Source organism: Monodelphis domestica, chromosome 1 (assembly GCF_027887165.1).
Source record: "Monodelphis domestica isolate mMonDom1 chromosome 1, mMonDom1.pri, whole genome shotgun sequence".
In the NCBI taxonomy this organism is placed as follows: Eukaryota; Metazoa; Chordata; class Mammalia; order Didelphimorphia; family Didelphidae; genus Monodelphis; species Monodelphis domestica.
In genome coordinates, this window is record NC_077227.1 from 466,594,320 (window position 1) to 466,615,979 (window position 21,660).

Below are 21,660 nucleotides of genomic sequence, written 5' to 3' on the forward strand. Positions count from 1 at the left end.
GTTAAGTGACTTGCCCAGGGTCACACAGCTGGGAAGTATCTGAGGCCAGATTTGAACCCAGGACCTCCTGTCTCTAGATCTGGCTCTCAAGCCACTGAGCTACCCAGCTGCCCCCAACAAATAATATTTCAAAAGGGGGAAAAAGAAGAAAAATAAGAGAAATTAACAAGACTGATCAATACATCAAAAAAAAAATCTGAAAATATGTGCAATGCACTATATCAGTGGACTTCACACCTCAGCAAAGAGATGGGATGGGAATGCTTTCTTAGTTCTCTTTTTTGGAGTCATGCTTGTCCTTTGAAATTTTGCAACATTGATTATTTTATGGGTTGTTCTTTCTAATTTACATTGCACATTGTGTATATTGTTTTTATTGCTCTGTTTTTATTCATCATATAAGTTCATGCAAATCTTTCCATGTTTCTCTGTATTAATAATATTTTTAATTTCTTTTGTTGTTGTTCAGTCTTGTTCATTTGTGTCTGACTCTTCATGACCCTATTTGGGACTTTCTTAGAAAATTTCCTGGAGTGGTTTGCCATTTCCTTTTCCAACTCATTTGACAGATGAAGCCAAGGCAAACAGGGTTAAAAGACTTACCTAGGGTGATATAGGTAGTAAGTGTCAGAGACTGGATTTGAATGCATGTCTTCTGGCACCAGGCCTAGCACTTCATTTGTTTTGCTATATAGCTTCCCCATTATCATTTCTGACCATACAGGATTTCATGACATTCATATTCCACAGTTTGTTTAGCCATTCACCAGCTGACAGGAATCTATCTTGTTTCTCTTTTTCTATTATAAAAAAAGTGTTTCTATAACTATTTCAATGTATATTAACACTTTCTTTTATCAATGACCTTTTTGAAGGTAAAAAGCCTAGTAGTGGAATAGCTAGGTCAAAAGGTATGGACTTTTTAGTCATTTTATTTGCATAATTCTAAAATGCTTTCCGTAATGATTGTACTGCTTGTACTAATTCACAGTTCTACTGACAATGTACTAGTGTGCCTACCATTCCATAATCCTTCCAGCATTGGCTATTCTCATCTTTTTTTCATTCCTGCCAGTTTTCAAAGTGTCAGATTTGATACTAGACCAGTAACATACTAGGTACTGGGGATATAAAGATGCTGATGAAACAATCTCTGGCATAAGATTATTTATATTCTATTGGGGAAGAAGAACTTGAACAGCAAAAATTAAAGACATAAATATTGCATATACAAGGTAATTTCTGAGGGGAGGGAACTAATAACTGTAGGGGGAGCATGGGAATGAGGATGGGCTTTCTGGAGATCATGGAAGTATTTGAACTGAGCTTTGAATGAAGCTAAGGATTTTATGAGTTGGATGGAAGGATAAATAACAATTTATTTTTAAAAATAATGACAGAAGAGAGAAGGTTCCAGGTATAGAGGAAAGTCTATATGATGGCTATATTTGGGGAAGAGCAAATTAGAGTGTAGAGTACTTGAAAGAAAGTAAAATGCAATAAACCTAGAAAAATAGGCTGGAGCCAGATTGCGAAAGGTTTTAAAAGCCAAATAAAGGAGTTTTTTTTTATTAGTGTTTATTAGTGTTTTATCTCATAGGTAAGAGGAAGATTCAAGCTTCTTGAACTGGGGTATAGCAACCATGCTCTAGGGATACCAATTTGACAACAGTGTGGACTGCAGAGTTGATTGACTGGAGTCAGTGAGATCAATAAGTAGACTATTGTAATAACCTAGGTGAGAGGTGATGAGGACCTGAGCTAGGATCGTGGCCATCTGAATGGAAAAAAGTGGGTTGGAAGAAAGATATATGGTGTTACATAATTACATGAAATTAGAAAGCTTTTGAATGAACAAAATCAATGCAGATCGAATAAGAGAAGCTTATGATTGGTAAAAAAAATACACAAAATATCTTTGCTAGCCAACATATATAGGAAATTGATGCCAATAGATAAGAACAAAATCCAGTCCCCACATAGTCAAATAGTCAATAGGCAAATAGTCAAAAGATATGTATGAATGGACAATTTTCATAAGAAATACAAATGATCAACAAGTATATGAAAGAATGTTCCAAAGCCCTAAGAAAAAGGAAAAGACAAACTAAAATTATTTTGACATTTCATCTTATATCAATCATATTGGTGAAGATCACAGAGAACAAAAAAATAGCAAATGCATACATTATTACTCAAATTCATAGAAAACATTAAAGTTTGTGAAGTATGAAGAACTTTACCACCTTACGAAGTAAGGAAGGAAAGTATTATTCTTCCTCTTCTGTAGATGAGGAGACTGAGGCTCAAAGAGGTTAAAAGATACAGCTAGTATTAGATCTGGGAATTGAATCCATATCTTCCAATTCCAAGATGAATGCTCTTTCCATTATACCTTAAAAATTGGAAAGCATTCTGCAAATACAAGGGATATTACTCATTTTGGATTCCAACTAATGTAGAAATTCTCTTTATAGTATCCCAGCAAGATGGACAATCAGACTCCACTTAAACATCTCTAAAGGTAGGGAGCTCACTGCTTTACATGAAAGCCAAGTCCACTATTAGACAGCTATAGTTAGTAGAAAGTTCTTTTGTGTTAAGCCAAAATCTACTTCCCTGTAATTATACTAGTACCTGACATTTATATAACATTTAACGGCTTACAAAGTACTTTAGATATGTTATTGCATTTGAGCTTCACAATGAGTCTATGAGATAAATACTATAGTTATTATTATTCCCATTTTACAGATAAGTAAATTGAGACAGAGAGATTAAGTAGCTTGCCCAGGATCCCATAGCTATCAGGGGTCTAAGACTAGATTCAAACTCATATCTTCTTGATTCCAAGTCTGGTACATTACCCATACCACACTGTTCTTTTTGGTATTAAATCTACCTTCTAGAGTCATCTAGAAATCTTCTGTTCCTTCTTTTCCATGACAACTCATCTAATATTTGCAGATACCAGTTTTGTTGCCAAGTGAATAGGTCACCGTCTTCTGGTAGTATCTAATTAAAAATTTCCAATATAACATCTTGCATTGAAACCAAAATATAAATAAGGAAAATGGGATCTTTAGCTCCACAGCTTCTTCCTTCCACCACCAGATAACAGATATATCTTGATTAAGGTTATAATTTTAATCTTCCAGTATTTTTCATGAGATGGCCTCTGAGGCCTCTTTTAGCACTAGATATATCAATCCATGGCTCACCATGATGGCTTCATTGACATATTTCCTGTTAAAAGCTATGGGAATGAGCTTGATGCATGTACATAAGGTCCATGGTGTACACAGACATTTCTGATCAAATATCACTCAATCACCAGTCCCAGGAGTCATGCCTCTGTAGTTATTTACTAAAATCTGCATTGCTTTTACATGTTCAGTCCAAGCTATGGCTTGGGGAGAGGTGGAAGTTGAGTTACTTCCCTGTCCTGATAATGATTCTACTGTGCTTGAATATTAATGGTTCAATTCATCAACTGATCACCTTGATGGATTCCTATAGTCTTTCTGTGTCAAATTCCAAGAACAAAAGGTTTCTGAAACTCCTTATCCTTCTTGTATCCCTTAATATTAGAAAGGACTAGGTGCATCAATTGATCCAATTTTAAAAGTAATTTTACTTTGAAATAAACATTGCCTTCCTATTTCTGCTTTCTTTGTCTTATAGATAATTTTAAAAATGCACTGTGTCATTTGACACAGCTTGGTCCTTCAAAATATTCTTAAATTCCATGGCTTCTCTTAAGATAACACACATAAAGTATATTGTCAAATAAAGCTAAAATGCCGCCAAGGTCCTTCTACTTCATATCTTTAGACGGGACAGCCCCCGCCTAGACTACATTCATAGATCAAAGCCAGTGCAATCATTATGTGAGTGCTGACTCTTTCCATTCATCTAAGTTATGTCCATCCTTCATGGTTTTATAGAAGTCCTATCTCCTCTGCTGGCCTTCCTTGACTTCTGTCTTCAGTGATCTTTCTTCCTCTGAGCCCTCTGTACATATTGTCTCTACCATACACCAGATATTAACTATAGGCTGCCTTAGTTATATTTCATACACATGCTCTGATTTCCTAACAATATAGCAAAGCACCTTAAAAGGAGGGTCACTGTCATTGTAGACCTCTTTATTGAACTTAATGGATGTTTAGGAAATGTTTGTTGTTTTTTAAACAACCAGCGATTCATTCATCTACTAAACAGCTTAATCATCTTCTTGATAAATGCTTGTTAGATTGGATTGGATTGTGGAGCAGAGTGCTAGGTGCTGAAGAGATACACAGTTTAGATAAAAAAACAGTCCCTGCCTTCATGGAACTTACAGTTTAGAAGAAGGATGCGACCCAAAGATAGATAACTATAATATATAACATTATGTGATAAGCACATTAGATAGTTGCTAAACTAAGTGCTAAGGGGAAAAGTCATTACCAATTGGTAGAGACTCAGGGTAAGTGGTCCTTGAATGGTGTGTTAAAAAATAATAATGATAATGATATAATAATGATTTATTTGCAAAACTGCCCCAACTTTCCATTCAGCAATACCTGTACAGAACCAAAACAGAGGAACCCAGCAAGCCCCCAGGGGAGAAACCTATAAGCTTTGTCCTAGAGTCACTAGCTTCTTTTTCTGTATAACCTACTCATCTTTATTCGCAGGCTTTATTTTAGATCAATATCTCCCAGGCTTGCTATGCTAACAGGTCAGCTGCCATTTTGTGTTAAACTCCTTCTCATTTATTACAATATCACTTTTTTTATTGACATAGAAATAAAACTTACAATCAATGAGATATTATGAAATATACATCAAAAAAAAAAAGTCACTGGAGCTGGTGTTTTCATCTGTACTCGGGAAGGAACAAGGGTTTATCGAGGAAAAAAAAAACCCACACTGAACATTTTCCTTCACTATTACATGATACGATTTTCAATGAATCTATAAAGAAATTGAAAACATAAATAAGGTAACGAAAGAGAATGATCCTTGCAGCTGTCAAAACTTAAAACAGATCAGTTCCCCTTTGATTTCTGTTTTAAGTTTTGAAAAGTACATAGATCATTCTCTGCCTTCTTTATTTCAGGGAGCTTCTGCCATGAATCTACTAACTTGGTGCTCATCTGGGTTTGACCCTTGGTAGCTGATGAGATCCACTGACCAAATAAGCATGACATCTGTTTCTCATGACACCCCCTAGGGCTGTTATTCATTCAGCCTTCTTTGCAATCTAAAGCACTATTTTTTCTCCCTTTGGGTTCCACATTAAAAAGGAAACTTGGAAGAGATTTCTTCTAATTATTACAATCTAGACTGCAATGACCATTAGAAAGAGTGAAAGCAAGCCAGAACTGGAAGAGGCCATAGAGATAATCTAGTTATAAGGTCATTGATCCTAAACTAGAAGGGCCAACATTTTTATTTCATAGGTGGGGAAATTGAGAGGAGAAGTAACTTAACTACCACTGGAAAGCTGTTTAATAGTAGAGCCAGGACTGGAACCCAGTCTTTGGTCTCCCAGTCCAATGTCTTCCCCCACCCACCCATTATACCACACTAGATCATGTGAAACAAATGAGAAACATAGATTAAAATGAAGTACAGGGGCCTCTGAGTTTAGGAATAGTTTGAGCTTTGTTTGGGACTAAAGTTATCACAGTTAGAAGAATTAATAAATCCCTGTAAAACCAGATTTCACTAGGCTCCTCACCCCCACCCCCAACCCCCACTAGCCAATATTCTAACAGGTAAGGAAAGAGCTTCAGCAGAGGGATTAAGTTTGACTCATCTAGTGCCATAGGACAGATTTTTCATTAATCTATCAATTTTCCTGATTTCTTTAAAGTCTTGAGTGTTCATTGCCATTTCCAACTATTAAAATCCCATTCACCTTTTAAAACCCACCTTTAAGCCCATCTTCTTCTGAAGCCTTTCCTGATCCTCCCAACTGAATGTGATCTCTCACTCTCCTCTGAACTCCCCCATAGCACTTTTGTGTCTCTGTTTTAGTGCTATTTTGTCTCGCACATTCATAGTCAGTCAATAAATATTTATTAAAAACTTATTATATTTTGTGCTAAGTACTGGGAATACAAAAAGAGGCCCAAGACAGCCCCTACCCTCTAGGAGTTTAAAATCTAATGGAGAAGATCACAATAAAAAAATGTACTAACAAGCTATATACACACTAGATAGGAAATAACTAATAGTGAAGGCACTAGAATTAAGAAGGATTGGGAAAGGCTTTCTGTAGAAAATAGGATTTTAAGTGAGACATAGAGGAAACCAGGGGAGAGGGCAGAAAGGAGGAGGGAGAGCATACCAGACACGGGGGACAGCCAAAGAAAATGACCAAAGCCAAGAGACGGAGGGTCTTGTTCTCAGATCAGTAAGGTGGCCAGCATTCCTGGACCGAAGAGTACATGATGGGGAAGAAAGTGTAAGAATTTTATAAGATAGGAAGAGGCTAGGTTCTTAAGGGCTTTGAATGACAACCAGGAATATGTATTATCTGTGTACTTGTCAGTCCCCTACTAAATACAGAGTAACCTTCTGATAGGGAGGGGATCCTCTATTGTGTACATATTCTGTAGAAGATCATAGGCTTTATAGCTAAAAGGGGCCTTAGCTGTCATCTAGTCTAATTCCTTCAGGATACTGATGAGGAAACTGGTGGCTTAAAGTGACTTGTCCAAGGTTAAGAAGCTGGTAAGGAACAATGTTGAAATGAATCAAATAGGAAGTAGCAAATCCCAAATTTCCACATAGGTAGAAATGAATTGAGTAGAATAGCTCAACCTTAATTTTAGTACCCATCTCCTGGCTTTAAATCCAGTGCTTTCCACTATACTGTGGTCATAGAAGTGCTTAATGGATGTTCAGTTGAATTGAATTAATACTTTCTAGCCTTGGCCTGTGTAAGTGTGTGAAGTTGGGCAAGAAATAACATTTCACTTGTGTTTCTCTGTTTTCATATCCACAGAGCAGGGAGAATTATTGGCTAATGTACTTCACTGGGGGAGTTGAAACACATGTGAATTTATTTTGAATAAATTTATTTCACAATCTCTTCTCTGTTATTCACACTCATGTCTTTGAGCAGAGATACGGATAACCCAAAGAAACAGATAATTTATTTAAAAATTCTCTTCGGATCTGGCAATGCATTTTTTTTGGGTAGTAGAGACATACCAACTTCCTTAATTCTGATTTGTTCAGGCTGGTTATTAAAATGAATTTGTCTCCTGTAGGCCTAAACAGATGACAGCAGTGGGGTATCATAGGATCATTGGTGTCCAGAATTGGAAGGGATCTTAGAGGCTGTCTAGTCCACCTTTTTTATTTTCCCTTTTATTTTATTTTAAGAAAACTGAGGCCCAGAGAAATGAACTTTCTGGCCCAAGGCCACATAGGAAGTAAGTGGATGAAGAGGGATGCCTCCATTTTGGCATTGTACTGATCTGAGATCCCTCAAGGCTCTTATAGTTTATAGTTGTGCTGGCTGTCTAGGGCGAAAAATCTGTGGCAATGGCTAACCCCAAAACCAGAGAAGTGGGAGTGACTTGTAAGCCATTACATTCGAATGGAATATCGGTCCATCAGTGCAACAGGTGCCATGACTTTTTTTATGCCCTTGACGGATGCTGGCAACCTCACAGCTGCAGGAGCTCCTTCTTTCCCGACTAGGCTCTGGAAAATAAGTTCCCGGGAGTTCACCCTCCTGGGACAATGAGATGCCACCTGCAAGTGACTTGAATTTACTCATTTCCTTAAATGCCATCTTGCTGGTGCTTTATTGTTTTAGAAACCAAGTCATGATGTTTTGTTCCTTCCGACCTCCTCACATTTGCCTTCTTCAAAACGCTGTGTGTTCCTTCCTCATCTACCTAAACCTGATGCTGAGTTACTGGCCCCCAGAGGGCCGCGGGAGCTCAGATCTGATGCATCCATGCACTTTGTAGCTCACCGCCTTCTCTGAGTGTAATCAAACATGGAGCTAAGTAGCAAATAAATCTCTCGATCTCATAAGCTGCACAGCGAGATCATGTAAATGCAAATGAAGGACTTGATTTCAAGCTGTCGCAGGGGGGAAGGGGGAGAAAACGCTGGGCCCTGTCACTGCAATCACTCCACAAGGCAAGAGCCATAAATCAGCAATACTAATAGTAATGGCGACATGACAGGAGGCTTTACTGTACAAGAGAGGGCAATGAAAGCAGAGAGAACAGAAGGTGGTGAGGAAGAAGGCACGGGGGAAGCAGTGTGGGCTGCTCACAGGCACCGCCTGGCCTCCGGGGCTCTCAGGGGTTCTAGAAGGGTGCGAGTGGCCGGCCAAGTGGCCACTGTGGCAGGCCAGCTTCTGGCTAGAAGAGCATCAAGAGAGGACTGAGCACCCAGGGAGCTGCTAGGATTTCATAGACTGGCCTCCCTCTCAGTCTGACCATTAGGTCCTAGTCTCTCCTGTTAGCTTTCCCTTCTGATAGTCTGTGTGTGCGTGTACGTGCATGTGTGTGGATGTGGATGTATTGTGTGTGCGTGTGTATGTGTAGAGATCCCCAGGTCAAAAAATTTCACTCGAAGGTCCAAAAATACTCACTAGTCGACCTGGACTCTGAAGCTGCTCCTTCCTGGCCCGGGTCCCATCTCACCTCTCTGGTTGTGTCTTGGTTTTAATGGTGTCAGTATGGGAATACATCAGTATTCCTTTAAAATATTGCTTTGCAGTGTCCAGCTGCCACCCTAACAATGCACTTAATTCAAAGCCTTCAGCTCTTAGGATGATACCAGAGCCCTTTGATACAAGAAGAGCCTTATTTTACATGATTGTTTATCTGAGCTTCTTATTATGGAAATAAATAAATATCCAGTATGCTAATAATGATCATAATTTGCATTTATATTGTGATTTTCATTCAAGGATCTTAAGTTGTTTTACAATAATGAATTACGCGCTCAGTGCATGCACATTATGGTGTGTGTGCGCATATGTATGCATGTCTATATGTCTATACAAATATTTTATTTAATATCTAACAGGCAGTAACTCTTCTGGAGTTCCATGTAACAGGGTGCATTTATGGAATTCATGAGAGGGGAGGCTTTTCAATTGTCGAACAAATGTTCGCTTAGCCTCCAAAGTCGTATAAGGTGGATAAAGTTGAGCAGAGGGAAAGTGCTGCATTTGGAATTAGAGTATCTGGGTTTGGATCCTGCCTCTGCTATTTATGATCCAGCTGACCCTAGGGAAATCACTTTCTTTCTTTCTTTCTTTCTTTCTTTCTTTCTTTCTTTCTTTCTTTCTTTCTTTCTTTCTTTCTTTCTTTCTTTCTTTCTTTCTTTCTTTCTTTCTTTCTTTCTTTCTTTCTTTCTTTCTTTCTTTCTTTCTTTCTTTCTTTCTTTCTTTCTTTCTTTCTTTCTTTCTTTCTTCCTTTCTTTCTTTCTTTCTTTCTTCCTTCCTTCCTTCCTTTCTTTCTTTCTTCCTTTCTTCCTTCCTTTCTTTCTTTCTTCCTTCCTTCCTTCCTTCCTTCCTTCCTTCCTTCCTTCCTTCCTTCCTTCCTTCCTTCCTTCCTTCCTTCCTTCCTTCCTTCCTTCCTTCCTTCTCCCTTACTTTCTGTTTTGGAATCAATGCTATATATTGGTTCCAAGACAGAAGAGTGGTCAGGACTAGGCAATGGAGGTGAAGTGACTTGCCCAGGATCACACAGCTAGGAAGTGTCTGAGGTCAGATTTGAATCTAGGACCTCCCATCTCTAGGCCTGGCTTTCAATCCACTGAGCAACCCAGCTACCCCCTCACTTTATCTTTCTGTCCCTGGGTTTCCTTCTCTGTAAAGTTAGGAGGTTGGACTTAATGGACTTGGAAGTTCTTTCTAGCTCAAACATCTGGGGTTTCTGTGATAAGAGTTCCTATCTGGTTTTCAGAGGGAAGAAACTGAAAATGTATTAATTGACCCTGCCTGTTGAGATGAGTAACAAAGGCAGATCTAGAATCTAAGTATCCTACTCCCTGACAAATAACTTATCTTTGGAAATAGCTACTTGCTAATTTTGAGTGGGGTGAGAAGAGTATGAATTTAGGCAAATGGTAAAGTCTACCTCTTTTTCTCCTTTTAAGTATAGTATAGCTATGCCACCCTCAACAAACTCCAGTGGCTCCCTATCACCTCCCTTCCACCTTTCCAGTCTTCTTACACCTCACTCTCCCCTCCCTGCTATACTCTGTGACCCAGTGACACTTGCTTCCTTGCTATTTTTTGAACAAGACTTCATCTCCTAACTTCGGCATTTTCTCTGGCTATGTCCCATGGTTGGAATGCTCTTTCTCCTCATCTTCTCCTCCTGGTTTCCCTGGTTTCAAGTGCTAGCTAACTGACTGGGAAGTACAAGCACCTAACAAATGTGTGGTGTCCAGTTCTGGTAAGTGACTGGCCCTTCCTTGCAAGACTAAGATTTTATATATGTATACATTCACACGCACACAAGAGCACACACAATATATGTATATGCAATTCAGATTCCAATAGATATTGTGGTGTTCCAGAATGCTTGAACCCTCTCAATTCTAAACAATTTCAGGAGCAAGAATTTATACTAGTTGTTGCTTACACAGCAGGGGCTGGTTAACAACCCACTCATACCCACAATCCCAGAAATATGGTTGTCCCCAGAGACTCTAAAAGGGTTTCCAGAAAAGGAGGGTTGCCTTCACTTACCTGAGTTAGCCCAACATCATTTCAGATGCCTAATTTTCTTTCACACTGGGTAGTAAAGGGAGATAACTTGCAGAAGGTGCCCAGAGAAAATTAGGACCTCCAGGGACTTAGAGAGAGATGGTTTTAATTAGAGCTGAGAGATGGGAAATAAGGCAGAGAGATGACATCTTAATGAGGTTTAATGAAGCTGTCTGCTGATGGGGACAGCTGTCACCCAGATCTGTATTCTAGCCAAGTGGCTTTATAACAGAGAAAATTTGGAAGAAAAAAAAAGGCACAGTTTGAAGACAGCTGGGAGGGGGGTAGTGGTCAGAACATTAAACTGAGATCCTCTTCCCCGCCTCTTCCAACATTTACAGTGAGTCCCTCCCCTAATCACTTGAAAAAATATTCCAAGTAACTGGTAATATATCAATAGTCACTTTTCTTTTTCCAATTCCCTGTTGTAGTGTGGCAAAAGACCTTAAGGATCTTCCCAGGGAGTTTTCCCTGAGGCAGGGACTTCTAGGATCAAGGGTGGGGGAAGTAGAGGGGTCAATTAGTTTAGCTCCCTGCTCCCAGAGCAGCCTCCAACTGGAATTGGTGGTTTGGCTTATTCTTAAAATTCTCCAAGGAAAGCATTCGCCTTCGTCTCTATGGGGAGACAAGTGGCATTACAAAACAGACATTCTATGTCTAAACACCTTTGGACCCTTGAATGGTCTGGTGTGTCAGCTAGCTAGCTAGCTAGGCTCCATTCTCTTGATTGCAAACCATATTTCATCTCCATTGCAGCCTTAATCTTGTTGGGAGTTGTCAGTGTGGGCAGCTGGTTGGGGATCTGGTGTTTCTGCCCCAGCTATAATTTGTGACCTCATCTCCTCAGTTTCAGGGATATCAGAGTAAGGTTGCCATGGAAAAGCAGGTGACAGATACCATCAAGTCCCGATTTCCCTGGCGTATCAATGGCAACTAATCTCCAAAGACTATAATAACATGCTTTGCTCCATACCTATAAATACAGGGAAAGGAGTCACAATTGAGGACTTATCACTCTCACTGTGCACCTTAAACGGTGACTTACAAATGCAGGATTTAGATCTACATATCATTTTCTGTGACGTTTCTAGAAAGGGTCGTGATATTAACGAGTTGGGTTACTGTCCTTGAGAACAAGGCCACACAGGCAAAGTGGAGATTTGAGCAATTAGCTTATAAATTAAACCAGTGTAGACAATCTATTTGGAAGATGCCGGTTTTTGTTCTCGAATGTCTTAGAGAATTGTTTCAGTTCTTCATGTCACATTTTCAATTTAATTAAATCTTTAAAAATATGTTGACATTTCTGCATACTAGATATGGGACAAATATAAATGTGTGTTTGAGTAGCAGGGCCCCTTCTCCTGGGGAACCTACTATGGGATATAACACTGGGAAATACCTAGAGTATGAAATCATACCTAAGTGTAAGAGAAAGATAAGTGGAGTGGAATGGGACAAGGGAATGGTTACTGCTGACGGTGGGGAGGAGGAAGGAGAGGAAGTACAGGCTCCCTGAAGAAGGTGGCAATTGAGTTAGGGTTTGAGGATAGACAAGAATTCAAGAAATAGAGGTGGGGATAGCTAGATGTCTCAGTGGACAGTCAGGTCTGGAGACAGGGGGTCCTGGATTAAAGGTCCTGGCCTCAGGCACTTCCTAGCTATGTGACCCTGGGCAAGTAACAACACTAATTGCCTACCTCTCTTCTGCCTGGGACAGAAAATGAAGGTTAAAAAAGAAAAAAGAATTTAATATGGAGGGAGTAAAAGGAGCAGAAGGCCATTTCAAGCACAGAGAACATTGTGAGTAAAAATGCAGAGGTGATAAAATATAAGGTATATATACAGGGATAGTTAATATTCTAATGGAGAAGTAATATGGAATGAGATTAATATATACATCACTATAGGAGATTGTGAATGGCCTCAGCAGACAAAGCCAGCCCTCTGCTGGGGCATAAACAGAACAGGCAGTGCTGGACCTGGAGTCAGAAAGATCGGAGTTGAAATGCTGCCACAGATACTTACTAGCTATGTGACCCTGGGCAAGTCACCTAACCTCTGTTTGCCTCTTCTTGTTTCTTCATTTGTAAAATGGGGATAATAATAGCCCTACAACCCAGGGTTGTTGTAAGTATCAAATGAGATAATAACTGCAAAGCACTTAGCACAGTGCCTGGCACATAGTGAGCATTATCTAAATGTTAGTTATTATTTACATCATCATCATCAGCATTATTATGCAGAAAGGCTCCCAAAGAAGTGATATTCCAAAGTAATTCAGTACCAACAAACATTTATTAAGCATCCACTATGCCACTAGTGCCATGTTGGTGTCTAAGTATTTTCTGGCATTGAAATGGACTTTTTTGCTATGTGACCTCCCTCCAAAGATGCTGATCATAATCCATCCATGCCTGGTCTATCTGATGTAACTCTCATTCATGTTCTCCCAACACTTCATCCTCACAGAGGGTCTTCTCAGGCACTATGGCAAGTCTTGAGAGAAAAAGGCTTTTTTATGAAATTGTCCCTGACCTCACAAAGCTTATATTCCACCTGGGAATATAATATGTACATATAATAAATATATAGCAAATATAATTTTTTAGGTGAAACAGGCACTAATGGGAACTGATTTCCAAAATCTGTGATAACATGTTTGCTCTAGACTTATAAATATAAAGAAAGGAGTCATAACAAAAATGTATCATATTTACCATATATTTCATTTTTTTCACTGATCAGATATTTATTTTTTTCTCCCTCCCACTTTCTCCTCCCCACTAGGGAAACACAAACACAAACAACTCTTGCAGCAAATGAGGATAGCCAAGCAAAACAAATTCTCATTTTCCATATCCAACAAATTAAATGTGTTTTACATATTTAGTCTATCACCTCTTAGTTAGGAGGACTCACCGTATGGTGATTATTAAAAATTATTATTAAAAAGATCTATGTTCAACTATGTTGTAGCCTTTTACTTGCTTATTTTTGGTTCCCATTGGTGCCCAAAGGCCCACAGCTAGTTAGTAACAGAGGAAATATCACTTGATTGGATCTCTAGTGCCAGAAGCAGCACACTTGTTCAGCTAAAGGTGACTCTAACAAATTAGATCACTCTCTCCTTCGTTCGTTCGTTCGTTCGTTCGTTCGTTCGTTCCTTCCTTCCTTCCTTCCTTCCTTCCTTCCTTCCTTCTTCCCTCTCTCCCTCCCTTCCTTCCTCACTTCCTTCCTCCCTGTGCTAGGTATTATTAAAAAGTAGCAGAGTATGAGTATGAGAGCTGACTTAGCCCAAGCCTCAGTAAGGAGAGATTTGAGTTTGAATCTAGCTGTTCTGATGCAGACAAGTCACTACTCTTGGCCTCAGTTTGCTCATCTGAAAAATTGGGGATAGCAGTTGCATTGCCTGCTTTGCAAGATTATGGGCTAGAAGTGCTTTATAAATCTTAAAGTTCTATGTGGATTCTAGCTGTCATAGATAAGCCTGTGCCCTCCATGGAGCTTCCAATTTAGTAGGGTTATAAGACAGAAAAAGACAACAATTATTCACAGTAGTGCTTGACAGATACATTAGAGAAATGCATAACAACATGACTAAAGGTTGTGGAGTATTTTTTTTTTCATTTATAAATCAATAGCTCATTGACTAAAGGATGCTTCTGCTGAAATCAAATGTCCCCCTGTGAAAGTAGCCTGCTCTAGAGTTTGTCACTCCACCTTCAGGCTAAGAAGTCTCCCAGATGCCTCAGGGAAGAAGAGAGGGTTCTAGCAGAAAAGCCACATTTTAATTAAGTTCCCCTGTAGTCACTGGAGAAAAGCTGGCAATTTTCATAAACAAAGGAGGAGACCAGGACTTTGGTTGGTGCGACAGTGAATCATATGGAATGAATTCTAAAAAAATCTTCACAGCACAGACCTTCACAGTACCAGAAACTTGGCTGTGGTCACTGCTCTAGAGAGATTTTCATCAGATCACAGCATCTGGGATTTGATATGGGCATTCATAGGAACAGAAAAAAAAATAATCATGAAGCTGAAAAGGGCCTAGAGATGCCATTTAGTCCACCTTCCTCTTCCCTCCTCCATCATGTCTCAATAGAAACATGGGAAGTCAGAGCTGGAAGAGACCTTAGTTTAGAGCTGGAAGGGAACTTCCTAATGTCCAGATCTGACCATGTATCTATTCTAACAACTATAGTAGCTCCCTATTGTCTAGAGTATAAAAGAAAAACTCCCCAGCCTGGCATTTAGAAAAAAATAACCTTTATCTTTTGTTTTAGAACCAGTATTGCATATTGATTCCAAGGCAGAAATGTAGTAAGGGCTAGGCAATGGGGGTTAAGTGACTTGCCCAGGGTCACACAGCTAAGAAGTATCTGAGGCTAAATTTGAATCCAGGACCTCCTATCTCTAGGTCTAGCTCTCAATCCACTGAATTTCTGCATTATTTATTTGATCATTTATTTGTTTATTTATTCATTCATTCATTTATCTATCTATCTATTTATTTGTCCACAAAGTGGGGGGTTATTGTTATGCAAAACACACTTCCATATTGGCCATTGTTATAAAAGGAAAGTCATACATACCCCCAAACCCAAAATAAAATCAAAGATGTGAAAGAGGACTCCAACAGTTCTTTCTCTGGATGTGTACCTCCTCATAAGTCTTTCATGTTTGTCCTACATCACTGCATGGCTGAGAGTAGCCACACTTTCACAGAAAATCATTGTCTAATATTGTTGTGTACAATGTTCTCCCGGTTCTGCTCATTTCACTCTGCATCAGTTCCCTTCCTTCCAGCTTTTTTTCTGAAACCATCTTGCTTATCATTTCTTATAGAATAATAGTATCCCATTGCCAACATGTACCACAATTTCATTCTCCATTCCCCAACTGTTCAGCCATTCCCCAACTGATGGACATCCCCTCAGTTTCCAATTTTTTTGCCACCAGAAAAAGAGCAGCTATAAATATCTTTTGTGCAAGTAGGTTCTTTCCCCTTTTTTGCCACGCGCAAGGTCCAGCCTCACTTACAACTCCAGGGGTTCCCGACAGGTGGCAAATGATCAGTCAAGAAAGTAACAAATGGAAGACAGCTGTATATTTATGGCCATGGGCATGCTTTGCATATGATAGCTGCTCTGTCATCCCCAGGCTTGGTGTTTATTTGTATACCCATTTCCTTGGTACATAGATACATTATCTAACACACATGTCTAAATAGAGATAATTGGAAAAGTGATACATTAACTTTTAACAAATCACTTGATTAACATTCTATGTTCTTGTAATGTGATTACAGATTCTTGACAGCATAAAGGTTTCACATGAGATAAATGATTTTGTCACAGGTGGCTTAATTTTCTCATTACCCTATGAGAAGTTCTGACCTTACAGACAATCAAGGAAATTTACTTATTAGAAGTAATCAATCAGAAATTCTTAAAGACAATTCAACAATCATATCATTGAGGTAGAGAGGTACTGGGAACACAATTCAGATTTAATATCAGACTGATCATTTTTCAGGGTTTACTAGGGAGTTTCCCACTGGCGAGTTACTGATTTGTGAAGTTGAGTCACTGAGGCATGTTGAAGTTTAGTGTACCTGTACATTTTGTATGGGCCTTTATGATTGATTTGTATGCTGGCTTCATGAGAATAAGTTTCCGTAAGTGGGAAAGTTCTGGGCTTGGCCAGTAGCTGCAGTTTTACTGGGAATTATATACCTAAGTAAAAGTTAACCCGTGAAAGTCTTTTGGGATTGGGTTTGAGGGTCTGATCTTTTGGTGATGTTTTGGAGAAATAGAGTACAGATATTTTGTTCTTGCATTATGCCTTCTGAGGTTAGGGGGCATAGTAATCATGTCAATTCCATAGGTAAGGGATATTAATGAGAGAGGTCATGCAAGGGGGACTGAGTGATCAATCATATCTTGCCAAGGGTCACTCTGTGGCCTCCTTAGCTCCCACACATGACTTTGTCAAGACATCATGGCCTGATGGATCCCAGCACTTTTTATTATCTCTTTGGGATATATAGACTCTATAGTGGCATTACTACAAAAGGTATGCACAATTTATAAAGCCCTTTTGGTATAGTTGCAAATTGACCTCCAGAATGATTGGATCAGTTCACAACTCCACCAACAATGCAAAAGTGTCCTGATTCTAATCTGGCATTTTAAAAAAAAAACCCTTTATAATCTGGCTGTGAATTACTTTTCTCACCATATCAATTGACTACTCCCAGATTCTTAGGACTCAGCACAGGGAAATAAGATAATAAAAATAAATAGGTTTTAATTGAATTGTTCTCAGAAAATGGAATGTTAGAAATAGGGAAGGACTGTAGAATAGTTGTTAAGTCATTTAAGTTGTCTCTAACTCTTAATAACCCCATTTGGGATATTCTTGGCAAAGATATTAGAATGGTTTGCCACTTCTTTATCCAGCTTATTTTACAGATGAGGAACTAAGGCCCACTAGATTAAGTGACTTGCCCAGGGTCACACAACTAGTAAGTGTCTGAGGCAGGTACTCACATTGGCAGCAAATATGCTAAAATTGGAATGATACAGAGAAGATTAGCATGGCCCCTGTACAAAGATGACATGCAAATCAGTGAAGCATTCCATATTTTTACAAGAATACAAGTCATTCCCCAATTGACAAATGATTAAAGGATATGAGTAGGCAGTTCTCAGACAAAGTAATTAAAGCTCTTTAATTTATTTTAATTTATTTTAATTTAATCTTTAAAGTCATTCAAAAATGCTCTAAATCACTATTTGTTGGGAAAATGCAAATTTTAATTTTTTTAAAACTTTACCTTGAAAAAATTGAGAGAAAGAACTATGGAAGTTAAAATGCAAAAGAAGACCATCACTTATCACATGTATATATGGGTATGTGATTTGGGGTTTAGGCTTTAAAAAAATCACTCTATAACCCTTATCTTCCATCATGGAATCAGTACTATGTATTAATTCCAAGGCAAAAGAGCAATAAAAGCTAGGCAATGGGGGCTAAATTACTTGCTAGCAAGTGTCTGAGGTCACATTTGAACCCAGGACCTCACATCTCTAGTTCTGGCTTTTAATCCACTGAACCATCTAGCTGCCTCCAAGAAATGCAAATTAAAACAAATCTGAGGTCCTACCCCATGTCTATTAGTTTGACTATTAAGACAGAAAGAGAAGATGACAAAACTTGGAGGGGATATAAGAAAATTGGGATATGAATGCATTACTGGGGGAGTTGTGAAATGATTCAATCATTCAGAAGAGCAATTTGGACCTGTGTCAAAAGCACTATAAAACAGTATATACCCTTTGACATAACAATACCATTACTAGGTTTCTATGCCAAAGAAATTTTAAAAAGGGGGGAGGGGAAGGACCTATATGTGCAAAATTATTTAATCTTTTTAGGGAGGCAAAGATTTGGAAAGTGAGGGGACACCCATCAATTGGGGAATAACTGTCAGTTATAGAATATGATTGTAATGGAATACTATTGTGCTATAAGAAATGACAAGCAGGAAGGGCTCAGAAAAACCTGAAAAGACACAAACTACAGTAGAGTGAAATAAGAAGAACCAGGAGAACATCTCACTGTGACAGTTATACTTCACAATGAACAACTGTGAATAACAGCTATTCTCAGTAATACAATGATCCAAAACTATCCCAAAGGACACATGATAAAAAAAAATGCCATCTACTTCCAGAGAAAAAGAACTGTCTGAATCTAGACCAAAGTAAACTTTTTTCACTTAATTTTTTTTTATATATTTGAGTTTCATTTCGCAAAAGGATTAATATGGAAATTTCTTTTACATGATCACTGCTTACCATCTCAAGAAGGGTGGGAAGTTGGTGGGGCGGGAGGGAAGGAGAGAATTCGAGATTCAATATTCTTTGAAAAATGTTAGAAATTGTTTTTACATGTAATTGAGGAAAAAAATAAAATAAAATTTAAGTGAGACTGGTTTTGAACTTAGGAAGATGAGTCTTCCTCATTTCATGTCCAGTGCTCTATCAACTTTCCCACCTAGCTGACCTCTTAGAATAGTAGAGGATCTGAAAACAGTCTCTTCCTTCCTTTAGTCTTTCCCCTAACCACTGAGATGCAACATTATATATTATGTTGCAAAAAAAAAGCAGAAAAAATAAATGGAAAAAATATGCCCTTCAGTCTGCCTTCAGAATTCATCAGCTTTCTCATCCTCCTTTCTTTGTAGAAGTGAGGGATTATAGGTGTGGAATATTCCATATTCCATCAAACTAATTGATGTATTGGTTGATTTTGCTGAAATGATTTCCCCCCTTTCTTTTTCATTCTTTGCTAGAGTGATTGTTTGAGGGGGAGAGGTATTTATTCAGAAATGAAGGTGACATAAAAACAAAATATCTATAAAAAGTTGTTCATTTGTTCTTGTTTTTTTAAAGAGAGAAGTGACTAGATTGTTAAAAGCAACTACAACATGTGTATTTTCTTCCTCATAAATCCCCTGGAAAGATAAAAGCAATTTCTTAGAAAGGAGAGTTGTTTCTGGTCTACGATTGCCTCTCTAGAAGGGGCTTTTGTGGCCACACTCTTCATCAGATCTCTGCTTCCAGCTGCCATCATCATTGGGTCATAGTGTTAGAGTTGGAAGGGGCTTCAGAGGTCATCTGGTTCAATCCTCTCATTTTACAGATGGGAAAACTGAGGATCATTATGATCATAGAGAGACAGCATCACAAAGTGGAAAGTGTGATGATTCAGATATCAGAGGGCATGGGTTTTAATTCTGACTTAGTTTCATAATTTTTGCTTGAGCATGCCATGTTTATTCCTGCCTCCACATCTTTGCTCACTCATTCTTTGTGCTTAGAATATCTTCTCTGTCAAAGGCATCAAATGTGTGCCCATACTTTAAAGGCGAACTTAGGCCTCACTTCCTTTGTCACAACCCAAGCCTTGCCAAGTTCTCTCCCTTACCTGAATTTCGATATATACTGGTGTCTCTCTCTGATTCATATGGCATTTACATACTGACTTTTGGCAGTAGTTAATTTTTCACACATGCACACGTAATCTCAACTAAGTTATCAGCTCCTATGGAATATGGTCCATGTTATATACTAAAAAATAAAAGTAAGTTCTCCCGGGTGCCTAGTCAGTGTCTTATAACAGGAGAGTGCTAGTAAATGTTTAACAATTAGTTCTCCCCAAAAAATGCACTCCACACCTAAAAGTTTAATCTTCATTATTATTTTCCATTACTTTCTTAAATCTAGATAAGTCTTAGCCCTGATTTTTATATTTTTTGTATCTTTTTAGGTAAAAATTTTCACACTGAAAATGAAACATAGGCTCTGGAGAGGCCTCCAGTATACACATGACTATACTATGTGTTATGCAGTAAATACCTAGAGTGTAGTGTAAGGGGAAAAAAGGGTTAATTATATAAAAAGGTTGAACTCGATATATTTAAAAATAGGGTCATCAGGAATTTATAATTCCAAAGAGATTTATTTCCAAAATATAGAAAGAGTGAAGTAAGAAAATCAGAGAGAGGATAGGGTAAGATATCTAGCTTAAGCACTAAGTAATTTACTCCAAGGCCCTGACTCAATTGGGGCAGGGAGAGCTAGTCCTTAGGCCTCCCGAGGACCTGGGGAAGTCTCTTCCAAGAGGTAAGTCTCTCCTGAGGCTAGTTTTTAAGAATATCCAGCAGTTAAGAGTCAGCTTTTCACTCACCACATGTCAGTCCAAAGGAAGAGATTTTAGAACAGCCTCACTAGGAACAGTCAGCAGATTCTCCACTAGCCTCCACTCCAAAGAATGAAGAACTCCAGGTAAAAACTGAACTCTGGAAGTTATCACTCCCTTTTAAAGACACTTTTTTTTTGCATCACTTCCTGTGTCTTCTTCCACTTTTTACATGGACAAATCATAGTCTAAAGCCTTGCTTAGCACTGCCCAGGAGGCAGTCAGTGGATTCTGATTCGTCACCCACTATTGCACAGGTGGGCCACAGACCTCTCACCTAATGACGAAGTGGGATGTTTACACTTTTGGTGATTAGATCTACAAATGGGCAGATCTCCCCCCCCTTAATTTTTTTTTTTTAGGAACAACCCTTCTATTCCTATGCTTTCTAGTGTTTTTAATAGGAATGGGTGTTGTATTTTATCAAAGGCTTTTTCTGCGTCTATTGAGATAATCATGTGATTCTTTTTGGCTTGTTTATTGATGTGGTCAATTATGTGGATGGTTTTCCTAATGTTGAACCAGCCCTGCATCCCTGGTATAAATCCTACTTGATCATGGTGGATGACCCTTCTGATCACTTGCTGGAGTCTTTTTGCTAATATCCTATTTAAGATTTTTGCATCTATATTCATTAGGGAGATTGGCCTATAGTTTTCTTTCTCTGTTTTTGACCTGCCTGGTTTTGGAATCAGTACCATGTTTGTGTCATAAAAGGAGTTTGGTAGAACTCCCTCTTTGCTTATTATGTCAAATAGTTTGTATAGTATTGGGATTAACTGTTCTCTGAATGTTTGATAGAATTCACTGGTGAATCCATCAGGCCCTGGGGATTTTTTCTTAGGAAGTTCTTTGATGGCTTGTTGGATTTCATTTTCTGATATGGGATTATTTAAGAATTCTATTTCCTCTTCTGTTGGTCTAGGCAGTTTGTATTTTTGTATATATTCATCCATATCACCTAAATTGGTGTATTTATTGCCATATAATTGGGCAAAGTAATTTCTAATGATTGCCTTAATTTCCTCTTCATCGGAGGTGTTGTCCCCTTTTCATCTTTGATGCTGTTAATTTGCTTTTCTTCCTTCCTTTTTTTAATTAGATTGACCAGTACTTTGTCTATTTTGTTTGTTTTTTCA

General features: G+C 38.5%; 1 protein-coding gene and 1 non-coding gene across 2 annotated transcripts in view; both read left to right on the plus strand.

Annotated features, from left to right (window-relative positions):
• CFAP77 (cilia and flagella associated protein 77) overlaps positions 1-21,660 on the plus strand; it is a 229,178-nt gene that overhangs the window by 96,081 nt on the left and 111,437 nt on the right. The gene's annotated exons all lie outside the window — the stretch shown is intronic.
• On the plus strand, positions 17,297-17,403 carry LOC130456576 (U6 spliceosomal RNA). Its single transcript, XR_008915647.1, has one exon. It is a non-coding gene; the product is annotated as a U6 spliceosomal RNA (small nuclear RNA).